The sequence below is a fragment of the Vulpes vulpes genome, chromosome 11, assembly GCF_048418805.1.
Source record: "Vulpes vulpes isolate BD-2025 chromosome 11, VulVul3, whole genome shotgun sequence".
Classification (NCBI taxonomy): domain Eukaryota; kingdom Metazoa; phylum Chordata; class Mammalia; order Carnivora; family Canidae; genus Vulpes; species Vulpes vulpes.
Window position 1 is genome coordinate 19,330,811 of NC_132790.1, and position 6,817 is coordinate 19,337,627.

Sequence of the window (6,817 nt, forward strand, 5' to 3'; positions counted from 1 at the left end):
TGCCTTAGGAACCAATGTTAATATGTTTTCAGAATGTACAGAAAGGACTGAGAAAATAATTTCCAAAATGTTGGGAGTGATCGATTCTGGATATTGGAATTATGAGTGGGTTATTTTTTTCTTTTTTAATGTTTTTGTTTTTAATGTTGTTCTTCAATAGATAACAATCTAGGGGATCCCTGGGTGGTTCAGCGGCTTAGCACCTGCCTTTGGCCCAGGGCGCGATCCTGGAGTCCCAGGATCGAGTCCCACATCGGGCTTCCGGCATGAAGCCTGCTTCTCCCTCTGCCTGTGACATACTCTGCCTCTCTCTCTCTCACTCTATGTCTATCATAAATAAATAAATAAATAAATAAATCTTAAAAAAATAAGAAGACCACAATCTATTGTCAATATAGGAAAAATATAAACGTGAAAATCTAAACAGCACTTAGTTGAGGATGCCCTAAACTAAAGTTACATTATTGCATCTGATTTCAGTCTTTATAAAGTAGCTGCTATAGGACCAGGCCTCTCGCTGAAAGCAAATATAAAACAAAATATGGAACAACTATATTCAGACATTGGGCAAAAGCTAATTCAGAAAGTAATCCTGCACAGCAAGGCAATAAATAAGCTGAGTTCCATGGTCCTACTAACTTTATGCCTAGAGGCATTCTCAGAACTGAAACCATGGAGCTGAAACCTAAGTAGAGCATGATGGCCTCGTGGAGCTGAGGGGAAAGAGATCCATAACTGATGAGTGCCAAAACATTTGGAAACAGTGAAAGAGAGTATGAGAAAGGAAGGAAATGAACAGTAAAGGGGCTTTAGGAATCTGAACAAGTTTTCGGTGTTCATTAAGATAGTCAGGCAGAGGGTAAGACAGGGTATGCCCCTCAAAAAGTAATTATTAGGAAGCCCAGGTAAGGCAACAAGATTTTGGAATATTAGCCATCTAGAGTGGAAGGGCTTCATTGAAAACTCCTGGCAATGAGTTGCTACCTCTCAGAGGACAGGTCTTAGGAAAAAAACTGTGATGAGTATTCTAACTCTCCATATATAAAATGATAGGAATAGAAAAAAATAAATAGCACATGTAAAATGGAATAATATAAAGTACTCAAACAGAAGGCAAGAGAGAGGAAAAGAACAAGGAATACATGGGAAAAAATGGAAAGCGAATAACAAGATGGTAGAAATAAACCTAATTGTATTTATAATTCTATTAAAAGTAAATGGATAAAAGATTCCAATTTAAGGAGGAGGAGACCTTAAACTCTCCTTATCCCCTGGACAAAACTAGATAACACTTACATCATTTAATAACCCAGAAAATGACCTGAGGATTGAGAACAAACTCCAAACATCATGTATAAAAGAGGCACACTGAAGGAGATAGGAAGGGTGAAGACACACTTTGGGAATGAAATGGACTGTGGAAGTGAGGAGGTAGCCACTGGTACAGAGAAGGGCAAAAAACAGTCACACCAGGGAGCTTGCTTTGGGAAGATGAAGCCATGTACCATTTGGCTTTGAAAGGAGGGAGGAGCGAATCTTTTGAGTTCTCAGAACTATTAAATTCCAACTACAGCATAGAATTTAATAAATTGGCAAACTTGGCTCTAGGAGAGACTGGGAAGCCCTTGAAGAGATAGCACAACAAACAGCCAGGGAAGATACAGCATGTATGTTGTATCCAGTAGTTTGAAAAACTATGGGGGCAGTCAGGTTGGAGAGTTAATTACTCATCTCAAAGCATGCCACAGATAGACAGGCTCACAGGGAGACCCCTCTGGGAACACAGGAGCTGACAGGTACCATTTTTCCTCTCACTTCTACCATAAACACAGGTCACCTGCAGGAACCTGCACAGTGCTGACACTTACACCCACACATTGGCAGTGTGATCCTTAGAGTCACACCTGCCTCAGTCTTGGCTCCATGGGAGGCCTCCCCCAGAGTAACCTGAACCCCACCAACACCTCATCTCATGACCCACATATTTTGTAGGACCTCAGTTTTGGCAGCAGCAGGTCTCATTTCACAAGGAGACCAGCATATCACTTCGGTATAATGCTCCCCACTTGACTGGGGACTAAACACTGCACAAAACACCCAAAGAAAGGCCCCTGCAGACTACTGGATTGAGGGAGAAAATGGCCAGGGCTAACAGCAGGGCATATACAACACAGATAAAGGGCACTTTCTGAAGCACCAGGTCCTGAAGAACTGGAGACACTGCACTGCAGGCTTCATAAAGCCACTACCTTCAAAAGATATAGAGACATAGCTGACATTTCTAAAACAGAAAACAGACACAGAGAATAAGCCAAACTGAAAGCACAGTGGAATGGGTCCCAAATGGAAGAACAGGACAAAACAACAGCAAGAGATCTAAGCAAAACAGATACTACTTATCTGATGGACACCGAGAATTAAACTAATGATCATAAAGACACTCATTGAACTTGAGAAAAGAATGGAGAACATCAGTGAGAAGCTTAAGAAAGAGATAAAAAAAATATCCATCAGAGACAAATAATACAAAAAATGAAAATAAAAGTACACTTGATGGAATAAATAGGCTAGAAGAGGAGAGGAATGAATTAATCAGCAATAAAACAGAGCAATGGAAATTAATCAAAATGATCAAATGGGAGAAAAAAATTAACAAACAAAGGTTAGACATGGAGAACTTGGTGCTCCATTGAGCCTAATAACAGTTGCATTCTGGAATTCCAGAAGGAGAAGAGAGAGAAAAGGGGGCAGAACATTTACTGAAGAAGTAAGAGATGAAAACTTAGAATATCTTGGGAAAGAAACAGAAATCTAGATTCAGGATATACAGACATCCCCCAATAAAGTCACCTGAAGGAGCTCCATGACAAGACACATAGTCATTAAAATGGCAAAAAGAAAGATAAAAACATCAAGAGAAAAGAAGACAGTTACAGGGGATATCAGCAGAAACTTTGCAGGCCATGAGGTAGAGACTGGTAAATTCAAAGTGCTGAAAGGGAAAAATCTGCAGCTAAGAATACTCTATCCAGCAAGGTTATCATTCAGAATAGGAGATAAAGGGTTTCTCACACAAACAGAAACTAAAAGAGTTCAGGATTAGTGAACAACCTCTATAAGAAACATTAACCGAGACTGCTTGAGTGGAAAGTAAAGACCATAAGTGAGAATACAAGGAATAGGAAACAGAATACCAGTAAAAATTTAAAAATCTGTAAAAATCAGTGAAAGGATTCATAAAATGAAAGGGTGTAAAATATGACACCATATAACTAAAATGTGTGTCTACATGTGTGGGGCCGATTGGAATAAAGAATGGGTCTAAGCAGAAGCAACTATCAACTTAATATAAACTGCTATTTGCAGGAGATGCTTTATACAAGTGAAATGGTAACCATAAATCAAAAACCAGTAATAAGATATGCAAAGAATAAAGAGAAAAGAATCTGAGTGTATCACTAAAGAAAGCCAACAAACCATGAAAGAGAGCAAGAGAAGAAAGGATCAGAGAAAAACTACAAAACAACCACAAAATGGCCATAAATACATATCTATTAATAACTACTTTGAATGTGAATGGACTAATTGCTCCAATGAAAAGACACAGGGGACAGAATGGATAAAACAAAACAAAACAAAACAAAAAAAACTAGATCCATCTATATGCTGCCTATGAGAGACTCATTTCAGACCTAAAGAAACATGATGCAGGTTAGATTGAAAGTGAATAGATATTCTTTCATGTTCTGTCTCCCTTTCTGATATTTCCCCCTTTTCTCCTAACTCTGGGAAACGAACTAGGGGTGGTGGAGGGGAGGTGGGCGGCGGGTGGGGATGACTGAGTGGCAGCACTGAGGTGGGCGCTTGACTGGATGAGCACTGGGTGTTATTCTGTATGTTGACAAATTGAACACTAATAAAAAATAAATTTATTAAAAGAAAGAAAATGAATAGATAGGAAAACATTTATCATGCAATTGCAAGTGTAAGAGAGCCATGGTAGGAATACTTCTGTCAGACAAAATAGACTTAAAAACAAGAGACCAAGAATAATAGATCTTTGGATAGATCATCCAAACATAAAATCAACAAGGAATCAGTGCTTTTCAATGACAGATTGGACCAGATAGATCTAACTGATATATTCAGAACAAACCATCCTAAAACAGAAGAATACACATTGTTTTCATTGTTTTCAAGTGCACATTAAACAATCTCCAGTATAGATCACACATTAGCCCACAAAATAAGTTCTGAAATTAAAAAACAGTGAAGTCATAACATGCATATTTCCATACACAATACAATGACTAAAAAGCAAACAAAGAAGATATCTGGAAAGAGGACAAAACATGGAAGCTAAATATCATGCTATTACACAATGAATGGGTGAATCAAGAAATCAAATTAGAAATGGAGGCTCTGGGTACCTCAGTCAGTTGAACATCTGACTCTTGATTTCAGCCCAGGTCATTATCTAGGCTCATGATTGAGCCCCACATTGGGCTCCATCTGAACATGGAGCCAGCTTAAGACTCACCTCCTCTCCCTCTCTTCTGCCCTCCCCAGCTAGTTGTGTGCATGATCTAGAAGAAAGAAAGAAGGAAAAGAAAGAAAGAAAGAAAGAAAGAAAAGAAAGAAAGAAAGAACAGATAGAGTATGAAAACGTTTCCTAAAAGAGGAAATAAAGAACACATGGAGACCATCAAAAATAAAAACACAATGGTTATAAATATTTGGGATGCAGCAAAAGCTTTTCTAAGAAGGAAGTTAATAGCAATATAGGCCTACCTCAAGAAGCAAGAAAAATACCAACAAACAACCTAACCTTACACCTAATGGAGCTATAAGAGGAACATCATATTAAGGTTAAAGCCGGCTTAAGAAGGGAAATAATAAAGCTTAGAATGAAAATAAATGATAGAGAAACTAAAAAGACAATAGAACAGATCAATGAAACGAGGAGCTGGTTCTTTGAAATATTTGTAAAATTGACGAACCCCTAGCCAGACTTATGAAAAGGAAAATAGAAAGGACTCAAATAAATAAAATTATAACTGAGAGAGGAGAAAAAATAAACAGCACCAAAGAAATACAAATAATCATAAGTTAATATGATGAAAAATAGTAGGATCTTTCTAGAAATGTCTCCTGAGTGTAACAAAAGCAAAAATAAACTAATAACAAAAGAACCCCTATACACTGTTGGAGGGAATGCAAATTGTGCAGCCACTTGTGATAAACAGTATGGAGGTGACTCAAAAACTAAAACCAGTATTATCATATGATCCAGTAATTCCATAACACGGTATTTACTCAAAGAATGCAAAAACACTAATTTGAATAGATATGTACACTAGTGTGTTTACTGCAGCATTATTTACAGTACTCAAATTATGGAAGCAGCCCAAATGCCCATCAACAGAAAAAATAAAGAAAAAGAGACCAAAAAATAGACTCAATTATAGAGAACTAATGGTTACAAAAGGGGGGTTAGCGGGGGGAGGAGAGAAGTAGGTGAAGGCGATTAAGAGTATCCTTATTATGATGAACACTGAGTAATATACAGAAATTTGAATCACTATATTTCACTCTTGAAACTAATGCAGCATTGTATGTTAATTATACCTGAATTAAAATTAAAAATAAATAAAAGCCTATAGGGTACCACAGTATTCCAAAAGACTTTATTCTTTATTTATTGATGCATCACTATCTATTGATTTTTTCCCATGAATGCGCAGATGAACTGATTTTTAGGAAGTTTATTACAGCATTTCTTCCTATTAACAGGTCAAAATGAGGATAAAATAATCTCAGTAGATGCTGTAAAAGGCATTTAATAAAGTTTACTTTCATTATTAAGGAGCATTTTAAGTAAAATAGGAACTTAGGTGTATATCTTTTTTTTTTTTAGATTTTACTTATTTATTTGAAAGAGAGAGAGCGCTCAGACAAGCAAATTGAGGGTGAGCAGATGAGGCAAAGGGAGAACCAAGCTCCCATGGAGCAAGTAGTCTGACTTGGGGCCAGATCCCGAGACCCCAACATCATGACCTGAGCCAAAGGTAGATGCTCAAACGACTGAGCCGCACAGGCTCCCTGGTATGCCTCATTTTAAAAGGAATTTGAATATACTGCCTTTTATGATGTTACATATTATTTGAAAACAAAAACTAGCATCATGCTCAACGGTGAAATGTTAAAACATTCACATTAAATTCTGGGTTCAGAAAAGATACCTGTTTGCAAAGAGTTAATTAATGCAATAGAAATTAGAAGTAGAAACTAGAATTATGAGGTGCAAGGACTGGAAAGAAATGGTAACATCATTATTTGTAAGTGAATATTATTTTGCCTGGAAATCTTAATAAAATGGTGAAAACTGATTGGAAACAATAAGAACTCTATAAACAAACTAGTATTATGTATGCTTTTTTATCTATTAATGAGAACTATGAGAGAATTTATTAAATGTAGCTCCAGTTCATAACAGCATCCTCTTCCAAATGTTCAGTTGTCATGTTACCAGAACATGGTCAAAATCAAAGCAAGGGGAAAATTATACTCCAATGAGGATCATAGACATCAACATGAATACATGGAGAAAGACCCCTAATTCCCAGATGGGAAATTGAAATATTATGAATGCTTCCTAAATCCTTGATTTCACATATAAGTGTTCTCACTAATTCTCTCTGTGAGAGTTTGTCAAAAGTAAATATTTCTGAGCTCCGGAGATTTTCAATAGGTTGGTGGTGGAACAACGAAATCTGCCTTTCTAACAAGTATTCTTGATGATTTTGATGTGATTATT